Genomic DNA, 13,392 nt, shown 5'->3' with positions numbered 1-13,392 from the left:
TGTTTTTTCTTCAGCTTTTTGTGCTACTACATTTAATACATATAAATATTTTATTTTTTATATTAATATTATATTTCACATTTATTTCTAAAATAAGTCTCCTCCTAATACTTCATAAATTAGAAACAAAATTCTCAAACTGTAGACATCTCCTTCAGAGAAAAATTCCAGAATATTCTCAGTAGTGAATACCTTTCACTTTAGGCAACAGTCAAATCTTACAAACTCTACTCTTCAAATGATATGGGTAGCCCCGTCCTTTCAAGGAACTCTTGCAAGAATTCTCTCACTGAAAGGGATTTATAATAATCAGCAAGGTCCAAGAATTATCTCTCATTTGTTATGTTCTGTATCTTATCTTCCTTCAGTTACTATAAGTAATATCGTATTGCATACTACTTAAGAGCCTGGCCTCTAGAGTTGGGCAAGAATATGAGAATGTGCCAAAACACTACCAAATTGTGATCTAGTCAGATTATTTGACCTCTCTAGTGTCTTATTTTTCTAACAATACTTAAATGGAGACATGTGAATGTAAGTTGTTTAAGTCTGCCAGTCATCTTAATGTCAGCCTGAAGAGGAGCCAAAACACACCAAAAGAAAATTTAAAAAAAAAAAAGAAAAAAAAAAAAAAAAAGGCAGACCTTGGAGAATCAGAGAAAAATTAAGCTGGATAGACTGAATTAAGCCAGCTCTAAAGCACACTGTACCCTTCATCTTCCAAGTACAGATGCTCTTCTGCTTATGATGAGGTTACTTCCTGATAAACAGTGCTTAAATCATGACTTGCCTGTGATGCATATATAACATCATAAATATAAAATCCTATGATACCATTTGGAACATATTACAATATCTACTCAGTTAATATCCACTTTTACTAACTTCTACATTGCAAGCAATTTAGAACATCATAGCTTAACCTAGCCCACTTTAAATGTTCTCAGAACACTTGTAGTAGCCTGTAGCTGGGCAAAACAATCTAACCCAAAGCCTATTTTATAACAAAGTGTTGACTATCTCATACAGTTTATTGAATACTGTACTGAAAGTGAAAAACAGAATAGTTGTGTGATAATTAAATAAAAACTTTGTAAGTCAGGGACCATCTGTATATAATCAATTAATCATTAGATTGTAATAAGCTACTTTCAGCTTGGGTTTTCTGTTACTTGCTGCCAAATGAAAACTACCATAGATTTTCTTTGGAAACATAAATGTATAGAAGGTGTAAATGTGTGTGTACATTGGTTATGAAACTTTTAGTTGCAGCAATCTTGAAATAGATAACAGGTTTTAATGACAAAAGGATTATCTTACATCACATAACTCAGAGAGTCTACAGGTAAGGCAATGATCTTTTGTCATTCACTAAAGACTCTGGCTCTATGTATCTTATTCTCTTCACTCTCTCCTCCTTCATGTTCTACCTTCTCCTTCAGACCAAATCAAACTCCCTTCATTAATATGGGGGTGTGTCCTTTCAAACAAAATGGATACCTACCTAGGTGAATGTTGAATATCTGAAAGAAAATTGTTTTTCAATTAGAAAGGGGCAAATAGATAAGTAATCGACAATGTCACTAGAGTGTTTGCTTAATTATGCTTTTAGCCATGCTTTCTGCTAAACATTAGAAGAATTTTGAATTATATATCTAACACAGTCCAACCAATGGGTATATTTGCCATGAAAAAGTACACGTAATTCCTAGGGTTCACTTTTGAAACATTTAACAGAACTTGCCTGTCACTACCTTTTTATAATACCATACTACATTCTCTCAGATGGTAATGACAAAAGTAATTTTAACACTTCTTCCTCTGTTCTAATCACTCTTTTGAGCAACATGTATTAACTCATTTAATTCTCACAATCACCCGTGACTTAAGTGATATTATTATCTCCATTTCACAGGGTAGTTAGCTAGAGCATAGAGAGTGACTTTCCCAATCTCACTCTTACTAAATGGTTGAGCTGGGGTTTGAAGCCAGATGGGTCTGACTTCAGGGACAATAATCTTTGCCATTGTGTATTCTGCATTTTTGTGTTGCTAGCTCATCAAATTCAATTCAAGCACGTTCTTCCCTTCTTTCTTTAGTACTCACTATTCATATATTATTCCGACTCTTGCCATAAAACCTTATGACTAAGACCCAATGCATTCCTGATAGGTCTACTACATCTATTTTATGTTGGAACACATGAAAAAAGTGAATAGAGGAAATATTTCATTATATATTGAATTATGATTGAGCTTTCTTTTCTAATTCTTGGGTTTGAATTGCAATGGTGTATAATTAAGGGAAAAAAAGTACTGGGAGAATTCTATTGAGAAAGAATGGCATATTATTAGCTTTAGCAATGCGCATCTGTGTACAACATCCGCTTGCATTTATTTATTTTTTCTCTCTTTGTGGGCTAATAAAGCAAATAACCAAGATCATTTTGAATTTTTAATGTTTTTCTAACTAAGAAGGTCATGAACCATTTAAGTGGAAATTGAAAAAATAAATGAAAATAAACATGTGCCTTTGGTTTAGCTGCTCTATTTTTTATTTAGTAAATGTAATCCTTGCAAGTTAGATAGGTGGAAAGAGTTTAAGATTACTTTGGACAATTTTTAAATTCTCTGTAAATGACAATTTCTATGATGAAAAAATGTTAATTTAATGACCATTAATGGCACAAACCTCATAACATTACAATGCTAGTTAAGGTTTGGTTACTCGATAATTGTAAGTAACGGAAGCAAATACCTGAAACATAAAATATGACAAATACCACATCAAGTTCAAGGTAAAAATGAATTCAGGAAAGGTGAACTCCAATTCCTAAAATGTCAACAAGGCATTAATCTACCAAAATCTTGGAATCAAATTTCTAGAACATTTTGATGAGAATCATTATAATTAAAATGGCATGACAGAATGGCCTCACCATCAAAGAGATGGGCCACTCGTCCTACAGTGGTTTTAATTATGATTTGACTCCTCTGAACAGTGCACATTTAGGGAGATATTTATCACCAGATATACAGTTAGGTGCCCAATTTATGCATTTTTAATTTATTCATTGAAAATATATTAAATGTCTGCTATGATCTAGGGATATGGGTATACAGTACTGAAGAAACAGACAAAAGTATCGTAACGTTATAGAAGAGTAGAATGGTTTGAAAAAATAGAAACACAACTTCCCAGCGGGGTGGAGCCAGTGAATGCTGGAACAGACCACTGTTAGAGAAAGTAATCTCATATATAACAATAAAACATGGGGTAATCTCCTCTGAAAATGGATTTTGAGAAGCACATGAGTCTGAGTCAGAGCTACAGAAGTAACCCTTGTGAGACAAAACCATAGTCACACATCAAAAGATATTTTTTACATATCTGCACATTCGTTTTTCACTAAGAAATTGCATTCTCAACATTTTTACTTCCCCTTTCCACCGTTTCACTCCCCACTGATAACTGTTTACTTACAAGGCCATTGCTGAAAGTACAGTAACATGATATTTAAGTACTAAGCATTAGGAGAGAGAAATAAATACATAAATGATTCTTGATCAACAAGAGTTAAAAAGCCATGATTTATTTACCACTACACATCTAAATTACTGGGCTCAGTCCCTGGTAGAATTATCTATCCCAACAATGAGAGTGACTCAGATTTTTCATCTGGCCCCATAAATTAGTATGTTGCTCTGGGAGAATGACTAAGGGTCTTTGCCTAGTCATTTAATTGTATAGTATAAGTAAAGGAGACAGGCAGCTTTAATATTCTCATCCAAATATTGTTGGGTTGAGTTTTCCAAGCTGAAATACAGAGACCTTCATGCTTCATACTTATTTATTTCTTAAGAAGGTTCTTTTCCTTTTTCCCATTCTTTTGTTAATTAGAGTTTGGGGGAATCCACAAAAATTTGGAGAATGTCTTATCTGAAGATGCCAGGAAGGAAAAAAAAATCATGAAAGTAGTCTCTTTCCAGAGCAAGTTTCTCCTGTTTTAACAGTTGAGAAAGTCAAATGCATCGTCTGCATGCTTCACCTTATATTTATATTGAATCTTTCTTATCAATGTGCTCTACACATCTGCACAGATTTTTACCTTCAAATTTAGCAGACCGGTGTGAATCAGAGACAAACTAAAAAACAGCAAACTAAAACACAAACTAAAAAATAAAAAAAACTAAGTACCCACTTCAGAATTAATTTTAATATTTAAGCTTGATTAAAAATAAAATAACAGAATAAACACTGTTGAGGACTAAATTAATCATATGGAAGATAAATTCAGAGCAATATCCTAGGACATACAGCCAAAACAATCAGAAAGTTAAAACCAAGAATTCCACAAACAGAATATGTTAGGAGTGGAAATCATCCCGGTCACACTGCACCAAAACGTTACTGGCGGCGAATCTATGTGGGTCTACAGTACCTCAATTCTTACCTCCTCAGAAGAAAGAATTTGACTGAGGGGCATAAGGCAGAGATTAAAGCAAGTTTTAGAGCAGAAGTGAAAGTTTATTTAAAAGCTTTAGAGCAGAAATAAAAGGAAGGAAATTACACTTGGAAGAGGGCCAAGTGGACGACTTGAGAGAGCCAAGTGTGCATTTGACCTTTTGACTTGGGGTTTATACGTTGGCATACTTCCGAGGTCTGCCTCTTTTCTCCCCTGATTCTTTGCTTGTGGTGGGCTATCTGTATGTGCAGTGGCCTAATAGCACTTGGGAGGTGAGTACACAGTGTGTTTACTGGAGTTGTAAGCATGTTCACTTGAGGTATTCTTCCCTTACCTGCCAAATGTCCCTAGGAGGTCATATACCAGTTAAACTTCACCATTTTGCCTCTTAGTGTACATGCTCAAGTTCACTCATGCAACTCCTGAGATCTTATAGGCAAGCTGTTGATCACCAGTTTTAGGTATTTTCTATCTAGGGGGAGACTGCTTTTCTCTGGGCTGGCTGCAACCAATTATTATTTTAGAGAGACAGTTAACAACCGCCTGAACATCACCTGATGGTCGCCTGACATTCCTGGTTGAGGGTTCGCCATCTCCTGCCCTGCTCATGTCTGTCTGAAAAATAGAGTCAATAAAGGAGAAAGGCAAAAGTAATCTTTTATTATTTTCATGAGTATTTTATTTCTTCTCCCGCCTGGCAGAGCATCTGCCTTTTAAACATAAGAGCTTCAGGTGATTTGCTTTAGCCAATTAATTGTTTGTGGAAGTGATGTGTGCCACTCCTGAACAGAAGCTTCAAGTCCATTTTTCTTTTGTCCCTGTGTCATGAGGCTTGCTATGGTCTAGAGAGAGGCTATTTTTTCAGCCTAGTTCCTGGAGTGAAAACTACAGGTTATTATTGTTTTACAAAATATTTTGCTACTGTATAATGTTCTAGGATCTAATAACAGATTTATCATTATTCTTGCATGGTCTTACTCCTAATGGACATATGCAGTGTAAGAAAATAAACAGCTTTACACCACCATATTTAGAGAGATTACATAATTTTATGTTTCCTGATTGATAGACAAGTTGAGTACTACTATATCAGAAAACCTTAAGCAGGTGGCACTAGCCTCGTGTCCATGTACTAGACAGTGAAAAAGTGCTACTAGAAATTAGAAGGACAGTGATGGGATGCAGTGGCCAAACATTTTTTAAAACTGCATCAGCTATAATTTTGGAAGCAGATAAATTATTGACGTAGCTTGTGTCTTTGGCGTATATGGAAATTGAGTGTTGTATACCTGCTGTGGTACCATTGGCTACATTTAACAAGTTTCACAAGACATGAGATGAACTCATGTGAACTGGCTAGATTGCATGCAAAGTTAAGAATCTTTGCCTCATGCAGGGTTGGGATATTAAATAATTAAATGTTTAAAAATTCTAAAATATGTAAATGTACACACTTACATACACACACAAACACACATATTCTAACTTAACAGAAACCAGAAGAAAATGATTGACAGCTATGACCACGTATATATTTCTTATTGGTAATATGCTTCATAAACTAAATGAAAGAAATTGCAGACTGGCAGGAATATGTCCACCATGTGAAGAAAACAAAAATTTTATTTATTTATTCATTTATAAATCAATTTCTCTCACAAATGGAGACCAAAAAATATAATTAAATATAGGAATGAGCTCAGAAAAGAACAGACAATTCACGAAAGAAAAAAAAAATCACTGTCAATAAAGGTATAAAAATGTGTTCAATGTGAACATTTAATAACAAGATAAATACATTGAAAACACAAGTAAAATAACTTTACAATGTCTGGCAGTCTCAAACTGTAGGGAAAAAATATTCACATTTACTTCTGAAGAAAGTAAAAATTTGTGTCATCTTTTAAAAAGGTAGTTGGCAATATCTACCATTTTAAATTGTATATACTCTTTTGATAGATAATATTTCTGGGTATAAATTGCAAGGAAATTCTTGTAAATGTATTACATGGAAATTAAGGGCATTGATATTTGTAAAAGGAAAAGAAGACAGTAACAATCAAGATGAAATGTTAAAGTATAATACATGTTAAAAAATGACACAGTAAAGCCCTTAAAAATGGCATGACTGTAGTAGAGTTGCTTAAGGAGACATACTATCTGTTTCTCCATATCAACAAATCCAATGTATATCTCCATAAATAACTGGATGGATGGGTAGTTGAAGATAATATGGTAGAGGGAGGTGATTTTATGCTTAGAAAAGACTATTTAAGGAACAAACATAATAAAAAAAATACTGAAAATATGGTATGTGTACACCATGGAATACTATGCAGCCATAAGAAAGAATGAGATTATGTTCTTTGCAGGGACATGGATGAGCTGGAGGCTATTATCCTTAGCAAACTAACTCAGGAAAATACAGCATGTTCTCACCTATAAGTGGGAGCTAAATGATGAGAATACAGGGACACATAGAAGGGAACAACACACACTGGGCCTATTGGAGGCTGGAAGGTAGGAGGGAGAGGATCAGGAAAAATAACTAATGGCTACTAGGCTTAGTACCTGGGTGGTGAAATAATCTGTACAACAAACTCCTGTGACACAAGTTTCCTATGCTACAAACCTGCACATCCTGTACACGTACCTTGAACTTAAAATAAAAGCTTTTTAAAGCTTATTTTATTCAATTTTATTAATACGTAAATGATAATTTTTCAATTCCCATAACGCATATTTCTTCATTACTCAGTGAACATTTATTAAACACCTGCCATGTGCCAGGCATTTTGTAAGAAGTGGTGGATAAAGTGGGCATGATTTCTGCCCTCATAAAGTTATATTGAGAAAGACAGATGATAAACAGTTGTACAAACAAATGTTAAGTTGCAAGTTTGATAAGTGCTGTGATAGAAAACAATAATATGTTTTGAGAGTGAATAACAAGATGGGTGAAAAATTTTATTTGGAAATATTGTTTGGCAAGACTACTTTAAGAAACTGACATTTGAGCTGTGATTTAAGAAATAAGAAGACAGATATAGTGGTATGAAAATTACTCCATAAAAAGTAAATTTCATATGTAAAGATCATAAAGAAGTTAAGAGCTCAGCATTTTCAAGAAATCGAAGGAAAGTTAGTATGGCTGGGACTGTTAAAAATGGTTGGCATTACATGAAATAGAAACTCATGGGGAAGATAAATTATGACTTACAAGCCATGGAAAATGAATTTAATTCTATTCTGAGTTCAATAAGAGAAGACGTTTAACTTTTCTGTGCTGCAGTTTCTTCATTTATAAAGTGATGATAACGGTACATCGTAAGGCATTCACGAAGACTAAATTAGTTGAAATAAATGATATTAGAACAGTACCCAGCACAAATGAAGTACTCTATAATTATTATATTGTTATTTATAATAATAAAATATTGAAAGCCCTGAAAATATATGCTCATATTTATCATTATTCAGGAGAAAAGTCAGAGTAGATAGGGGCCAGATAGTAGATATTTGACCTTTGGGAAACATGTTCTCTACCATAACTATGCAATTCTGCCATTGGAGCATGAAAATAGTAAGAAACAATAAATAAATAAATAAATGTGTTTATTTTCATTAAAACCTTATTTACCAAACAAACAGGGAATGGGCTCAATTTGGACAGTGGGCTATGGATGCCACTCCCTGAATCAGAAAATTAGCCAAGTTGAACATGTGTAAGTATCACCCACAAGTCCCAAAAAGGGCTATTGTGTTTACTGAAAAAACACAATGAAAGCTATTAGTTAAAGCTATGATTTTAAAAAATATATTTGTGATCAGTAGCAAAATAAGTGCCACAAATTATTGCCCTCCCAAACCATACTCCGTAGTATCTATTCATTTTTGATCAGCCAGCGCTTAGATAACTTGTCAACCGACTACAGACCCATGAGAAATCTTAGTCAAAATGGGCTAGGCCTTGCCCAGGTCAGCACACTGGGCAACCTGGCTGAAATTAGTGACTTACAGAACCATTAGTAAATAAGTGTCGTTTTAAGCTCCTATGTTTTGAGATTTTTCCTATGCAGCAAAAATTAACTGACAATATAGATGAAGTACTATTATCATAGCATTAAACAGATACTTGTCTTTCTTATATGATGGTAAAACTTACATATACAACAGAATTAACATTAATATTAGTAGCAATATTTACTGAGTACTCACTATATGTAGGGGCTATGGTTGAGGAATGCACTGGAAACCAGGAAGATCGGGGCACCTGCCTTCAAAAACGTTTACATTTGTCATATTTGAAAAATTTTGTCAGTAAGAGTTGATTTTTATATTAACTTCAAAACAGGTTTCTAGAATAGTCTGGTGGATAGTCAAAGATTAACCTTTGGCAATGACGAAAATCAACAATCATAGAAACTTCCAAAAAACTTGCTAAATGAGGCTCTAACCAAGATGAGTCAGAGTCTTATGGCATTGCAGATTTTTTAGGAAACGGGTACAATTGTGCTTCCTCTTCTTTAACTGGTTGCTTCCAAAATGAAGAATAATGCTGTGATGCTCTTTTTTGCAGTTTTGCTTTGGTGGGGCAGCTTTTTTTGCAAGTGGGAGCTCTCAGTATGTGGTACTTGAGCATTTTCAATGGAGCTTTGGCAGGCCTCCAGTCCTTTGAAATCTAGCTCTGTATACACTGAAATACTTTCCATTCTGAGCCTTAGCTGCAATATTTTGCATCTTACAAGTGTTTACTGTTGGTTCCTTTAAATGTTCTTAAAAATTGGGTGACTTAATAAGATGACTGTGTGCATAAGTTAGCCCTGTAACACACTTTATCTACATGCTCTTTTAAGCTAAAAATTCAGAGAATCAAATGTCTTCACCTTGTAACCTGTCTAAAAGTATTATTAAATGTATTCAGTAGAACACATTGAAAATAATGTTCCTCAACTCACAACAACAGTCTCTGCCACATTTCTAAGCAGAACTGAGATCTGCTGCACACTTACTCAGCTATAAAATCCCCGCTGTTTCTGACATGAAGAAAACCAAAAAGAGAAAGGCAAAGCAGTGTCTCCATTCTCAAAAGCTTATGTTCAAGCTGACCGAACTTGGTTCCATGAACATTGGTATTAAAACATGAAGGATTGTATTTATCTGTGTTATATAAATTATATAAATAGTGAAAAGTATCAAATATCAATTAGTATGTTTGTTTATATTTATGTAGGATATTGTGAGCATAAGTTATCTAATGTATTAGGTTAAAATTATTTTAAAATTATTCCCCATATGGAGTAGTGCTCTAATTTATCATCTAAATCATTCTAATATTTACTCATACCCCCCCAAAACACTCTAAATGTCAGGAAACCAACACTTTGACTCAGATTATCAGTAAAGGGGGCATTATAGAAAGAAACAGGCGGGAATCAAGTTATACAAACCATCCTCTCAGTGTGTCAATAATTTTGAATGTATTTAAGAAAAGACTCTCAACAGAGAACTGACACATTATTCATGAGTTGAAACATTTCAATTGTTTTCCCATTTTTTATGTTTTCTAAAAGTTTAACATCTTAATTTTTTACTTTAGTTCACAAATAACATGGTGTATGCTCATACTTATAATGGGCAAACCCAGCCTGTCGTATTTTCTAATTGTGATGGAACATGAGAAAATATTAATGAAATTTCATACTTAAAACCTAACTGTTTATGTCACATGCATTGTTGCATATTCTCAACTTTCTGTTTTAGTTGTTTTAGTTTTACAACAATAGACAATCTTGATTTTAAAATAAAAATTTTTAACCAAAGTTTATGGATTCCAATGTTTAGGATGCCCTTGTAATTTTCAAAATTACAAGTCAGAGAAAGAGAGTCAAGAAAAGAGCAGCATTTTCCTAGGAGGAATAAACAGAGATCAATATCTGAGGCTGCCAAAGCAGCTGAAACTTGGGGGAGCATTACAGAAGTAGAGGGAGCCACAGAGAAGGAGTCACAAAATCTGCATAAAAATTTACTTCTGGTGCTTAGTCACCTCCTAAATTGCAAATTCACAAGGTGTAATTCTGAGGACCAACCTAGAACAGTGCTGGGAGGCAGTGACTTCAGAGATTGTTCAATGCTGAACAATCACCTGGGAGACTGGAGCAAGAAGAGTGAAGAATTTAGGTGAACATCCTAGGCATTCAGTTGAGGCACTAAAGACCACATCCTTACTCCCAGAACAATGTCCAAGGAGTAAATGCCATGCCCAATAGGTACAAGCAAACCTGGAACAGACCTGCCCAACAAAGTCTAAAACCAAGCCAGCAGTGGATCAAGATCATCATCTAGGAAGTCAACTGCTTGCTAGAACAGAACTTAACACCTCTGCTATGTGGAATTTACATATATATATATATAGAGAGAGAGAGAGAGAGACAGACAAACATTTGGGGGAGCATTACAAAAGTAGAGGGATCCACAGAGAAGGAGTCACTATATATATTATATATATTATATTATATACATATGTTATATATTATATTATATACATATGTTATATATTATAATATAATATATGTTATATATTATAATATATGATATGTTATATATTATAATATATGATATAATATAATGTAGATGTTATATATTATAATATATGATATAATATAATATAGACAATATGTCATATATTACATATCATAATATATGTTATATATATTATATATAGTTATGCATAAAATTAATAAATTATCTCAAAACATGTAATGCATGACAGGGTTATTTACTATATAGAATTTGTTAAACAAATCTCTGTTAATAACTTTTTCATATTGAAGGGAGGGAGGGAGGAAGGAAAGAAGGAAGGAGGGAAGGAGGGAGGGTGGGAAGGAAAGAAGGAAGGAAGGAAGGAAGGAAAGAAGGAAGGAAGGAAGGAAAGGAAAGGGAAGGAAAGGGAAGGAAAGGGAAGGAAAGGAGGGAAGAAACTATTTGATATAATGGGTAGACAGAAATGTATCCTCTACTTGTTTATAAGTAAACTTACATAAATACAAAATCATGGTTATCCTTCTACCCTCTAGACTAAGCTCTGTGTAGGAAAAGATGTCGGTTTTCTTTCCTACTCAGCAACTAGCTTATAATAGAAATGAAAAATATATAGTGAATAAATGTTATGTCTTGTTGAATTCTAGTTTTCCAAAGGAGAAAAACTTTCTCATAAAATTGTTGGATTATTAAACTTAATAACAGAAATGAAGAAATAGTTTCTGTACAATAATATCCAACTAGTTTTAGACTTCTAAGCACTGTTGTGAAACAAATATTAAGATAAATACATTTCTCTACGTGGTAGAGAGAGACTGACTCATTGCCAGGGAAAGAAAAAAAAGAAAGCCTACGTTTTTTTAAAAAATGCCACCTTTCATGGTCAACAAAACAGTCTCTGGAATCAGGTACATTTAAGTTGACCTGGGTTCACATTCCACTTCCTCTCCCAGTAATACTACCTTAGGCAAGCTCTTCTCTACCTCTTAGACTAATTTTAAGATTTAAGAAATATAATCCACATAAAATGTTTAGCAGAACCCCTGGCATAAAGTAAACCTTAGTCAATGATAACTTTTATTATTGTTACTATATTGCTGAATATGGTTTAAAAAAATTAGAAAAACGTATTTTATTACATCCTATATGTTTAATTCAACTTGGAACAATGCATTGCAGAAAGATATCCAAGATTCAAGACATTTAAACTAGATGAAAACTTTTTGTGTTTGATAGAGCATGTTTTGGTTACTGGAAAAATCTATCCATGTGGGATATCATCTCCCCCAGAGACAGTTAAAAAAAAAAAAAACAAGAAGAGACTATCTAGCTTACATTTCATACCTAATTACAGTCACAAGTTATAGTAAAGAATGTTTCCTTATAGTTGACATTGTCCTTGAAAATAAATGTTTCAGCTTTACCATTTTGATAAACAATATAGAAAAATATGGAGACTCATTCAACTTCTTCAAGGAATCGATTTCCTTTATCATTATTACTCATTTTTACACGGCTCCTGTGAAGTGGAGATATGTGATGTGGCAAATTGGCTCACACAGTGAAAACTGACCAAGGATTTGGGCGCATCTTTCTCCTGTTTTCAGAAGAAAGGCTGTATCTATGTTCTTGCCCTTAAGCCACAAAATTACTTTGCAGCCACTCCCCTTGGCTCCTAACAACAACAAGATGTCATAATTCCCAAAGAGGCAGCTGCATTTAGTTACTGTGTTGTAGACATGCGCACATATCAAGTTGACACCTAATTAAATAATAAAAATCGTTTTTTTTAAATGTTCAAGTTTCGTGTGCTTGAAAGAGACCAAAAGTAAAATGATCACACATTATATCAGCATAAATGAAGATTTCAGTAGAAAGGATGCCATGGACAGTAAATACAGGCACATGCATAATGGGAGAGTGTCCCAGACTTCATCCTTAGAGTCACTGACTGGTAACAGGGAAACAGCAGGCCCACCTGTTAAATGATACATTCTCTAATCTTAGGTGAAATCTTCAGTTAGTGTGCCCTGCTTAAGGTCATTGTCTCCCAAAAGGTTTTAGTTTTTTTTTTTTTTTTTTTTTTTTTTTTTGAGACGGAGTCTCGCTCTGTCGCCCAGGCTGGAGTGCAGTGGCCGGATCTCAGCTCACTGCAAGCTCCGCCTCCCGGGTTCACGCCATTCTCCTGCCTCAGCCTCCCAAGTAGCTGGGACTACAGGCGCCCGCCACCTCGCCCGGCTAGTTTTTTGTACTTTTTAGTAGAGACGGGGTTTCACCGTATTAACCAGGATGGTCTCGATCTCCTGACCTCGTGATCCGCCCGTCTCTACTAAAAAGTACAAAAAACTAGCCGGGCGAGGTGGCGGGCGCCTGTAGTCCCAGCTACT

The sequence above is a fragment of the Theropithecus gelada genome, chromosome 12 (genome assembly GCF_003255815.1).
Source record: "Theropithecus gelada isolate Dixy chromosome 12, Tgel_1.0, whole genome shotgun sequence".
Classification (NCBI taxonomy): domain Eukaryota; kingdom Metazoa; phylum Chordata; class Mammalia; order Primates; family Cercopithecidae; genus Theropithecus; species Theropithecus gelada.
This window is presented reverse-complemented; position numbering follows the sequence as displayed.